The sequence below is a fragment of the Mesoplodon bidens genome, assembly GCF_964165515.1.
Source record: "Mesoplodon bidens genome assembly, chromosome: X".
In the NCBI taxonomy this organism is placed as follows: Eukaryota; Metazoa; Chordata; class Mammalia; order Artiodactyla; family Ziphiidae; genus Mesoplodon; species Mesoplodon bidens.
In genome coordinates, this window is record NC_138163.1 from 77,569,895 (window position 1) to 77,582,791 (window position 12,897).

The window sequence follows — 12,897 nt, forward strand, 5'->3', positions numbered from 1 at the left end:
GATTCATGGGCTGGTCCGTGGACCATACTTTGAGTACCAAGGCTCCATGCTATACTGCACTTTCATGTGCCTTAAGTGAGCAGAGCTATTGGTTAGATGCCGTTTTAGCTCCTTTAAAGTCCCGATTTCTGAGAGCTGACAGGCTATAGAATTCTAAATTGCCCTGACTCTCCTTATCTTTTTCAAATGTTTGCCTGAAGATAATGGTGATGAAGAGAGAAATCAAGTGTCAGGCTCCATCCCCTCCTCCTGAATACCTTTCCAGAAATGCTGAGCCTTGACAGATTTAACTTGGAAGCTCTCTTTCTTGAGTGAAAGGAGAGCCAAGGGACAATTTCACAGTATTCTTTGCCTGAATGAGATGTAGTAAATGACCAAGGGCAGCAGCATATGATCACCTTTAAGAACTTAAAACAATTTTCTGAAATATTGGACAAGATCACTTTGTTCTGAATGACTTACCTGGGTGATCGTATTACCAAACTACGAATTAATGTCAATGTGTTTCTCCAAATGTGGTGTGTGTGTGGGGGGGGGCGGCGTGGCCTAAGAATTTGTATTTGTAAAATACCATATGTGCTGAATGGCTAAACTACTATTAAAGAGCATACATTGCTGGTTTGTTTGACATATAGGACTCTTTGCCAGGAAGCTATCTGTTCACTATATAAGATGTTTGGAGTGTGTTCCTTATATTTATGGCAAATGAGGATATGGAGAATACAGATTGTATCTGACCGTTGACTGGGGTAGGGGTAGGGGGCTTTGTTGAATGGAAAGGGTGCCCAGGCACCTCCATGGCCCTTTTAATCTTCCTGAACTTCATGGAGAAGGCAACGAGTTAACATGTACACCTAGAGGAGGTATTATGTCTGCAGCACATCCTTATTTGGGGCCTGACGGTCCAGAAGTGTGATATGCTGCTCTTTAAATCCCCAGCCCTCCTGGCCAAAGTGTTTCTAAAATTTTCATTTTGTAGGTTTCAGCACTGTAAGGCCTCTGTGGAATATGTGGGGCAACCAGTAACCCAAAAGATAACTCCTGATGCACCCCCACCAGGATGCATCCCACTCATTATCGGGTATTCAGATTGTCCTCGTTGAGGTTCAGTGGCTACATGGAGCTTCTTCGGGCAGTGCTGATGGGAATGGTGATTAGGAAGCATGGTGCTGTATGGAGCTCAAGGAAGAGGGAAACTACAGGAAACTCAGGTTGGCCACCGCTGTAGCTCACAGCAGTGCAGACAGACCGAAGCATCTGTGTAATTCTCTGTATGAGGCCAGGAGCTCTCAGGGGAGGCTCAGAACTGTTGTAGAATGTCCAGCCTTCCTGGCAAATGGAACTCAGGTAAAAGGGAGGCAGAGTATCTCCATCTGGGGGTAAAATGAAGGAAGACATTGCCTGGTGTACTACATTGAGGCAGAGGGTAGACTGAACAGTAGTAATGTGATCCTAGATATAACCTCCTACCCACTGGGGAGCTGGTAGGTAAGCTGCCCCTCCACCGGTGGACTCAGGTACCTGGATCATAGAGAAAGAACAACGTCAGATCTTGGAACACCCAATGTCTCTATTTAAACTAAGACATCTTTCCACCAGATTTTTAGTCCAAATCCTCAAACTACTCATTTCTCTCATGCCCCGCTCCCTGCCCACCCTTCTATTTCACAACCTATTTTCTCTCTTCAAACTTCCAACACTGCCTCTTCCATCCTGAACTCTTAGCTGATGACCTATTCTCAATTTTTCATGGAGAAAATTGCATAGGAGTCAACCCAAATTAACAAGTCCAAAATTGAACTCCCTCATCTTCCCCTATAAACCTTCTCCACCTTCAGTATTTCCCACCCCAAGGTAATGGTAACTCTGCCCTCCCACTTTTTTTTGTGCCATAGACTCTGCTCTTTCATGCACCCTTCATTTTCAACCTGTCAGGAAGTCTCATCTTTTGTAAAAAGATGAGCTCTTTTTACAAAATATATCTAGAATCTGACCACTTCTCACCACCTCCACTGCCACCATCCTGTTCCAGGCCACCATCAGTTTTTCCCCTAGGTAATTGGAATTGTTTCCTGACTTCTTTCCCTGCTTCACCCTCCCCCCTCCCCACCAAACTGCCCCACTGATAATCAATCCAGCAGCCAGAATAATGCTATTAAAACACATGATCAGATCATATAATGCCTCTGCTCAAAACCAACAGCTTTCATTTCATTCAGGGTAAATTAAGAGCCCTTACAGTTGCTTACAATGTGGCCACTAGTTACCTGTCTTACCTTATCTCCTAGTCCTCTCCTCACTCTCCTCCTTTCTCATTCCCCTTTGGTTACAGTGACATCCTCGCTGCTCCTAAAGTAAGGGCTTTGGCACCATCTGTTTTTGCAGCCTGGAACATTCTTTCCCCACATTCTTTCCTGCATGGCTACCTCCCTCATCTCTTTCGTGTCTTTGATTAAATGTCACCTTTTAATGTGGCTTACCCCTAAACATCTTATTTCAAACACACACACAATTTCTATTTACACTCTTATTTTATTCTTTCTCGAATGCATTTTGTTCTTTCAACACATTATGTGATCTATTTCCTTATTACGATTGTTTGCTTGTCTCTGCCCACTAGAAGGCAAGCTCTTCAAGCCCTCTGTTTTGGTTGTTGTTGTTTTTAGTATGTGTGTCCGATTGTTCACTAATTTATCCCTGTAGTGACTGGCTAGTAGTAGGTGCTCAATGCATGTTTGTTGAATGAATAAATATACATTACCAACATCCTCCATCTTTACTTGACTTTTTTGGATCCAGTGAAGAATGAGAGGGAGATGTTAATGTGCCCCACAAAATTGTGTATTTCCTCAGTTTCCCCCATATGGTTGTACCATCATTGACAAAATCCCAAGACAAAGAAAAATATCTCTAACACACATAAGAGGCAAAGGGTAAAAACCCTAAGGAACAAAAGCAGGCAATAAATAGCACACCAAACAGCAAAACAAACAAAACACCGGGAGACACCCATAAATAAATGAACATTGTTCACAAACAATTTGGTGGTGGTGGTGGTGGTGAGGTTTAAGGAAACAAACTACTTTTGCCTAACTGTGCTCACACTGAGGGTGTTGTAAAAAAATATCTCCATGAATGTACCTGTTGTGTCTGGTGTTAGGACAACGTTGAAGACGAAGTTCACTCGACATACAGTAACCTCCCTAGGATGACTCATGGGAGAAACTCATCTCAGGGAAAAGCATGGTTGCTCCTCCCGCACAGTTAGTTCAGGTTTGAACTCAGGGTTACTGTGACTCCTGCTGACGATCACCTTTCCCTCTTTCCATCTGGGCAGCTAGAAAACTTAGATCCACATCTGTGGCCAAGTGGCAGTAAATGTATAGAGCCTTATGGCATGCACTTTGTGTTGAAATCAGTCATCTGATTAGACCTCCCTCCTCATTTTAATTTGGCCTTGATTTCCTCATCCAACGTATTTTTTTAACTTTGATTTTCTTTTGTGTTGATGTATTTTATAAGCTGTGTAATTCCTCAGCTCCAAGCCCTCCAACGGCTTCTGATCTCAACCAGAGTAAAAGCCCAGTCCTTAGCCTGTAAAGGACTATCTATCGGATGTAATTCCTGGTTAACTCTCTGCCTTCCTCTCCCACAGTCTCCTCGCTCTCGCTGCACTTCACTCTCTCTGCCCCTAGTCAAACAGGAATCAGATTATACTTTTAATAAAGGCTTCTGCTTCTGGGGGGATCGAGCCCCATGTTACATGACCACGGCCACAGATTTTTTTTCCTTAACCCAGCTTTTGATGGCAAGAGATGATGTCTCTCTAAGTCAGCTTACCCCTTGTACATGCCAACATTTGAATAAGGCATATCTGTCAGTCATATCCACAAATACTCTGTATATTGTTACACTTTCTACCAACAGCATGGCAGGTGTGTCTGTCTGGTCAATGCCAAATTCTCGTTCTACAGCTCACCCTCTGAGAAGAAATACAATCACCAGCCACCACTGAGACTATTAGACCTGTGATGACAACTACTTCTATCCTGGCACATCCATATTGCCCTCCAGAAAAAGAAGCTGTGAGCCGACTTACTGGGCCCTTTCTAGATAACAACAATCATCACCCTTGTATCCATGCATCTATGGTTTTCTCTGTCCAGGTGAATCCAAGGCACTTCCAAGGTTCCCTCCTCCAGCCTATTCAGTATGACTGTCCCCTCCCTACTTGGGTTAGCTCCCACAGCCTGCACTGCTAACCCAGGATGGGGAAGTGGAGTATGAAATACAGGAGAGGCTATACCTTCAATGGCACTGTGACATCTCCGAGCCTTCTCCACCTAAGAGGATGCTGCCTAGAGGACCGATCCCCAGAACCACCTGAAAAATGCCCTGGTCAGGTCAAAACATTCTAACAAATGAATCGTTGGAAATCCGGGCCCCTGGTATCTGTGGTATGGGATTTCATCAATTTGGAGGTGCACAGGGAAGCCAATGGGGGCACAAATAGTTTGAGGGTCATGAATTATTACCTGACGGTTCAGGGTCAAGGCCCAAAAGGTTTCTCTCTCTAACTTCTTTTGTACCTCAGGGAATGGCCTCAGGCAATGCTTCCTGAGCCAGTTCACTCAGTCTTCTCTGACCTGCACTGCCAGCCCTTCATCCCAGATCTTGTTTTTGCATTTAACCCACCATATGGACTTGACATCCTCACCAAAGAAAACATTGAAAGTAGGGGAAGGTTACCAGAATGAATAAAAAATCACCCATAATTCCACGACCCATGTTTAATCACGCTTAGCACTTAAGTTGCTTCCCAGTATTCTCTTTTCTAGGGAAGTAAGATAATGTAGCAGGTATCCTACTACCATGAGATTAAATTGTGTCCCTTGCTGCATTCCAGGCATTGCTGAGTGTGTGCGGTGACTGGCAGAAATGGCCTCCTTGCCCCCCTCCCACACACCCCACCCTTCGTGGAAAAAGATGCTTAACCTCAAAGTGAGTCAGGCAATAAAAAATTTGGGTCACGGTGAGATACCATTTCTTTCCATTCAGAGGACTATTTGATGTAGGGACTGTAAAGGATACTAGGCAATGACATCCTAAGGAAGAAAGAGCCAGGAAGCCCAGCTTGGCCCACTAAGAGCAAGTGGTGATTCTGAAGAGAGGACTCTATCCCTTACTCAGGTTTGCCTCCTGGCCCAGCCCCCATAGGACCCAATACGAATCCAATGAGGGGATGAGAGTAAACACTGAAAGAGCTGTTTCCATAGGAGTGATGAAGCAGTGCAAGTCGCTCATCACATCCCAAACGGCTCCCTCTCATGGCAGTGATTAGGGCCGCTGGTGGGCCTGTGGTCAGAACAAAGGGTGCCCCGTGACACCAAGCACCACAGGAGCCACTCTCAGAGAAATCTACTGGTGATACTTGTGTCCAGACCCCTGAAATCTCCTGTAGATGTGGCTGAGTCAGAACAGGGTCAGCACCAGGTCAGCAGGACAGGATCATCACCCGTCTCATCCCTACCTCTTCTCTGGCTGCTCCAGAACTCCTAGTGAGTTCTGCATCAACATACTCAGCAGCCCCAACCGGGGTGTGACGAAAGAGTAAATAAAGACAAAGGAAGGAAAGAATGGAAAGAGAGAACAGTGACTATACAGAGAGACCAGCCATGGGCTCAGTCCATTTTTCTGCTTGACACCCACCGCTGCTGCCTCTAAAGCCCAAAGTCTTGGCTATAACACCCTGGTATTGTGCTTGCTTAATGGAGCTTTCAGAGCTTCCCTGGAGGAAGAGTTATGACACACTGCAGCAAGACAGGCATGACTTGGGGTCTATACCCAACCGCAGCACTAGCTCAGCACAGCACCAGGAAGTTGCAGCTGGACCCACAAGTATCAGGGCTAACTTATGCCTACTTCTCTCCTTCACGCATCCCAGGCCTCCTTCTCCCTCAGCAGATGTGGAACAAAGGAACTGCTGCAGAAAATAATCTCAGAGCCTCAGTCTGCGCTATGTCTGCAAAGTCCATGGCGATCTGAATAATCTAGAATTTACTGAGCATTCGCTAGCTTCCAGGTCCTGTGCTAAGAGCTCATATGTTCGCTGATTACGTCATTCTTAATGATAGTAACAAGTAGGTGAGGCAAGTGTGACTATAGCCTCCACTTTTGAAGTAAGGAAACCAAGGCTCAGTGAGCTTCAGAAACCTGCCTAAGGTCACCCACATAGTAAAACTCAAGTGCCTCTGAAATAAAAGATGACAGAGTTTAACCATAAACCATCACGGCCCCGAGGCTGAGCAGAAGGGTAGGGTTGATAATTTCCAAGGAGGAGGTGATTTTAAATCTGGCCCGATTTCAGATCACTTGAACTGCCCCTGGTGTGTCTGGGGAGGCATCTTCTCTCTTAAACATGGACTCACAGGCAGGCACGCATGCATCCCCCCACCCCACCACCCGACACACAGCCCAACTGGTATAGTACTGGTTAAGTCTCATATGATCCAGACTCAGCAGTTAACAGAATGATTATTTCCCTACCCTTACCTGTGAACAATATTAAATCAAAATTCCCAGGATTTTCCTGGGAACTCAATGCATGAGAAGCTTCCAACCTTCGCCCAAGGTGTGTTCACTTCAGGAGTTGTGCAGATCCCACCACGTCCCAAGGACAGCTTAGAACCGTTCTCTGTCTTCCTGGAATACCCTGGATATATTGTCATCGATCCATTCATCCAACAAATAATCATGGAACTCCTCTAATATACGTCAGCCACAGAGATTCCTTGGAACCCCTGTCATTCCAGTTACTACTGTCTTTTGTTAAAAATGATCAGTTTTAACGTAACAATATCTCCCACTAGGATGAGTGCCTTGTAAGAAGGTTACCGTGCATTATTCATTATCATATACCTAGGGCTTAACCACATATGGGCACACTTCTGAGCAGGCTATCAAAAATATTGGAGACTGAGTGAAAAATTTCATGAGGTATATACTGCATCTAAGAAATGAGAAACACAAAGAGGAGATAAAATATACATTTAGTGGAATGTAAATCCCACTAAGGGTAAAGAGATGGTGCTGCGTTGAAGGCGGGATACCAAAAAGGGAAGCTCTTGTGACACCTCAAAACATCCTTTGCAAAGTAAACCAGGGTCTCTACACTCAGGTAAGGATACATCTTAGGTAGGATGGCAAAATGACATCCAGCCCTGTGATGGGAGCACTCTCTTCTCAGTCTCAGGTCTGCTTTAGGGGGCCCAGTCTGCCTATCATACTGTATGCAACACAATAATGGCACACCAGGGACAGCACACCAGGGACAGCAGAAGTGAGAAGTGAAAGAGCATGAATATGAAAGCCTTTTCTTTTAGGAATAGATACCTTCTTCTCTGACTCACTGGACTGCATTGCTTGTTTCTCAAAATACTAGAATTTCTGAGTCCCCAAAGGCTACACGGGAGAAGGGTTGCTACTTCCATACCTCTACATGCTTCTTAACTATGCATAAGGTTGAAGGGACAAACTTGCCTGCCAGTTCCCTTTGAGAGAGCAGATTTTATCTGTGAATTCTGTTGATAGGGTCCATCCCATATTTTTCAGATTCCATTCTTTATAAGGCATTGCTGCTTTCAATTTTTCACTTTTTTTTTTTTTTTCCTGGACAAGGAACCTGAATCGTCTCATGGTCCCTGGCACGGTATTCAGAAATCATGCGAGGCTTCTGACTTTCTGTTGTGCTGCAGGGGGCAGCAGGGAGCAGCCCATCATTTCTTTATACAGCTGCTTAATAATGATAAAAAACAATACAAAAATCATAGGTTCCATAAATTGAATAGGTCTCCTAAGATAGGTTAGGTTCCACACTAATTAATCTCATTAATCTCAGAATAACTCTACAACTTAGGTAGGTTTCTTCCCATTTAATACTAAAAAAAGAAAGAAAGGAAAGAATGAGACCCTGGGCAAAAACACTAAATAGAGGTATTAAGACTTTAATTCAAGGTCTAAGTTTATCAGTAGCTGGTGTTATGGATACTGAATGGTGTTTCTCGAGTTTTCCTTCCTGAAAAGCAAATCTGTCCATCTGGTACGAAAGAGCAGTAGCTGGAGCCCGTGGCCAGCCTGGCAGCTGGCCAGGACTTATGTCAGCACCCCTGGGAACACTAAAGCTACTTTTGATGGTAAAGGGGTAGGAAGGAGGTGCGATTGTGGACATGACACAAAGCTTAGAGGGCCTTATGGAGACTAGGGGATGGCTGTACCTCTCCATAAGGAGAGGTACTGGTGGTGTCAGTGTCATGATATGAACCCCTGGTGGCCAATGCACCCCAGGACAGAGCAAGATTCAGGGATCTTTGAGCCCCCCACCCTCGTCATGTCAAAAAGGACACAGTACATTTTGTCACCTCCTGTAACAACTGTGTCAGGTTGGCCAGGATGGTATCCTAGGGGACCGTTGTACTTTCTCTTGGCCACAAAACAGTCCTAGAATATGATCACCACTCTCATAGGCAACAACTTCAGCAAGATGGCACCAGCCATCTCTTTTACCTGTCCCCTGTTACGTTTGGTAAATCAGGTTTTCTGCTTTCACAGAATACTCTCTCACATGATTTCTGACCACAGTTCCAGTTTTTTTCCTCCAAGAGTTTGGTCACAAGTTTCAAGGCCAACCGAGTTTGCTTTCCTGTCTGTAGTCCAATAGACAAAGAACCCATAAGAACCATGTCCCTGAAGATGATCTATGTTGCTACTCAATTCCTGTTTAATATCTCGCTGAACTCATTTTCCTAGGACACCCTACTTCCTATCGATTGTGGCTTCTAGACTGTCTGCATGAGCTGGACTGTGTTATTTTTTTGAGATGTACCTTGTCTGATATTACATTTATTATACATGTTGCAGATATGCTTGACCATAATGTGTATTATATAATTATTGGTTTCAGGGTTCAGGATTTATCCATTAAATCAAGTTTGTTCACATGTTGCTCAGAACTTCTAAATTCTTATTAAGCTGTTGGCTGTTTGAGCTGTCAGTTGCTGAGAGACATGTTCATATGTACCACTCTTTTAACGGATGTGTCTATTTCTGCTTGTAATTCTTTCAATTTTTGCTTTATGTATTTTGAAGCTATGTCACTGCAAGTTTTCTGGGACAAGCTCGAATCTGGGAAGGCATCCTAAGGTCACTGTTGCACTCCCTCCTGACCATAGAACACACCCTGTGGATATGATCACTTGAGAGGTCATCTCTAATATCCTGTTTTCACATGAAACAGCCTCCTAAGATGACAGGGGTCAACCCCTGTAGGTACCATGAACCACACCTGTCACAGCAAACACTTTTATTATCCAGATTTTATATATTCATAGTAGACGAACTTACACGGTTTCTGACCATAGCCTTATTTTCGCTCCCAGGTTTTAATGACCAGTTTCAAGGTCCTTCAAGTTTGCCTTCCCCGTATAGTCTGACAGCCACCAAGACCATGTGATCCATATTTTTAGGGAGTGTCTACATGGCTTCACCACCTGCAAATAGCAGCACTCACCCAACTGCCTTGCCACTGACAAACTTATATTCAATAATGTGAGATGCCTTCCTCTACCCCATGGCACCCTAGCTCCAGCAATTATAGCTTTCATCTTCTCCACACCCCTGTTATCCCTGGCATTACAGACACCTCAGCACCTTAGTCAGGAGTGGTGATGCTTTTGGCTCCACACATGGCATGTCTACATCACCTGCCTTAGAAGGAAGCTGAAGGTCAACTCGGTGGTACCCTTCCAGAAAAGAGAGGGAATCATCCCAGTGGACTTCCATCTCCAATTTTCTTACCCCACACCAAAAGGTCTTTCTTTCCTCGATATAGTTCTTGAAGTCCACCACCTCTCCCCTTCTATGTACCGCCTTTTGTTCCTGGCACATTCCTCTCTCTCTTATTTTAACATCCAGCTATTTTGAGTCCATGTGAAACAATAGGTATGGGCACAAAGGCCAGTGCTTTTTCTGATACCTCTGCCTGGGCTGGTTCATTTGCCTGGCAGTGGGAAAGGCTCTGGGTGACAGTTTTATCTCCTGCTCTTTGGGGTTACAGAAGCAGTTGGCTTTTCCAGTCTTGTGAGGACCCAATTCTTGGTCTCTGCAAGTATCTAAGGCTGTGAGTACTTGAATGGTGAGAAGTTCCCTTATTTAAAAAAAAAAGTCCTAACAATCAAACCATGCACATACTATACATTCTAATAGATTAAAAAAAAATTTAGAGGCAATGAATCTGCCCAAAATACTAGATAAAGCAAATTACCTAAGTGCTTCCTCAGGTAAAAGGTTACTTGTGTTTTTTGGTATTCTATCCATATGCACTTGTTATGCATTGATTTGGCCATCATTTGGGGATACCCCTCCATTTTCCTGTTGTCTATTGACCTCCTGGTCAGGCCTCCACATTCACTAACGTTTAGCATCCATCTGGATGACCCATCTTACATTCAGACCGTTGGGTTACATACAGAGTGCTATCCCTGAAGAATCATGTCCTCTAGTTTGACCTGGTCCCTGAAAACTTCCAACCATCTCCTTGTCAGACTGCTTCTCCCTCTCCTCCAAGCTGCTATGCAGGACTTCTCAAGTCATTCTTCTCAAGACAAGACTTTAACACATTCCCTCTTGCTCTCAGCTGCCCTCTCATGCTTCATAGAGAAAACAGAAAGCATCTGGTGGGAACACCTCAATGTCCTGCTTATGCTGCCTCTCTTCATTCTGTTTCTCTGGAGATACACCTAGCTCACCCTGTAGGACCGTCTTTTGTATAAGGCCAAGTCCCCAGTACACTTAAGCCTCTCTAAACCTAACATCATAATTGAAAAAGTCCCTGAGGTTCCTCAAAAAATTAAGGATATGATTACCACATAATCCAGCAATCCCCCTTCTGGGTATAACTCCAAAAGTATTGAAAGCAGGGTCTTGAAGTGATATTTGCACACCCATGTCCATAGCGACATTATTCGCAAGAGCCGTAAGGTGGAGGCAACGTCCATCTCAACTGTCAGTGCCTCAGCTGAGGTTTTTAATCACCCAGTGCCTCCAAGTTAGTCTCTCTGCCTCCAATTTTGCATTCCTCAAATTTATCTTCCAGTGGGTGCTTCAGTGACCTTCTTAAAACTTGAGTTTGATCATGAGGCTGGTCTACTTAAAGGCCTTCAGTAGCTTCCCATTGCTTTTAGGGTAAAGTCTCAACTCTCTAGTATTCAGCATACAAAGTCCATGTGCTCCCCCAAAATCATGATTGATGACTGGCCCATGATCCAAGGTGACTAATTCTTGGGGAAGTTAGACACCAGTGGAAGAATACGAAATCTTCACGGTAAACTTATCACCTTAACAGAATAATTCTTCCTTGATCTACTATTTACTCCATTTCCTAGCTGCGTGCCTGCTTGTAACTTAATCCGTGGTTGGGGTTTTGGGAACTGTGTGTTGTGTCCCCGTCTGAATGCGCGTCCAAGCACAAGTGGAGAATGTAAATTCGAATCTCTGCAGGGCCCTCAGTGCAGTGGGGACGGGAAAGTTGCATTATTTTAACTCAGTCTTTTCCCATGTTCATCGCAGATACTACTGACTGTTCAACCACCTCCTGGCCGTCAAGCAGCCCAGAGTATACAACAAAGCCACACCTTTGCGCAAGGCGTATGAGGAGGGGCAAGGAAGTACTGCCTCCAGGCGAGTGAGAGTGCACGCATGCGCAACCGCAGTCGGATGAAAGCCACTCTTGCCGGTCGTCCCTTTTCAATGAACTGGGAACTGCGGAAGGAGCGCGCAAAACGTCATTTCCGTCATGTCCATAGTGACATTATTCGCAAGAGCCGTAAGGTGGAGGCAACGTCCATCTCAACTGTCAGTGTCTCAGCTGGGGTTTTTAATCACCCAGTGCCTCCAAGTTAGTCTCTCTTCCTCCAGTTTTGCCTTCCTCAAATTTATCTTCCAGAGGGTGCTTCAGTGACCTTCTTAAAACTTGAGTTTAATCATGAGGCTAGTCTACTTAAAGGCCTTCAGTAGCTTCCCATTGCTTTTAGGGTAAAGTCTCAACTCTCTAGTATTCAGCATACAAAGCCCATGTGCTCCCCCAAAATCATGATTGATGACTGGCCCATGATCCAAGGTGACTAATTCTTGGGGAAATTAGACACCAGTGGAAGAAGATGAAATCTTCACGGTAAACTTAGCATCTTACCAAGATAGTTCTTCCTTGACCTTTCTCCTAGCAGTTAGTGCATGCCTTTCCCCAACTCTCAAACTTTTACAGATGGTAATAGCCCAAAACTGCTTAGGCAGTGGTACAAAAAGTGACATCATTTTGCGTTGTCCTTCATTTTTTGAATTACCTACCTTCTATGGGACTTAAATCATATCTGCAAGTGGGGATGGAAGGAGAGTCAGTGCCATGAGCAGGAGAACAAGTATAAAGTTTGAAGCAGGGTAAATGAATATGGTAGTGTAGAACAATTTTTATATGTTCTTCCAGTCTTATCCATGCTTGACTGTTCCTCCAAGTTTTGAATTATACCACCAGTTACCTCAGACAGAGTCTCATAAGTCGCAGAATGGTACGATTTGCAGGTTTGGACAGTGAAATAAAGAAAGAGGAATCTACTTGTACAAAATTACAAAGTAAATGGATATTAACATCACAGACATCTCCTGACTCTGAAAGTTTTTTTTTTTAATGTCCCCGTGCCATCAGGTTTTTTTTTGTTTGTTTGTTTTTGGTTTCAAGATTCTTTATTTTGTAAACTATACATAAACAGTAAAAAAGAAAATGCATTTTACCTTAAATATTACATAAAGTTAACATTTAATATTTTTTCTTAGTGTATATAAATCAAA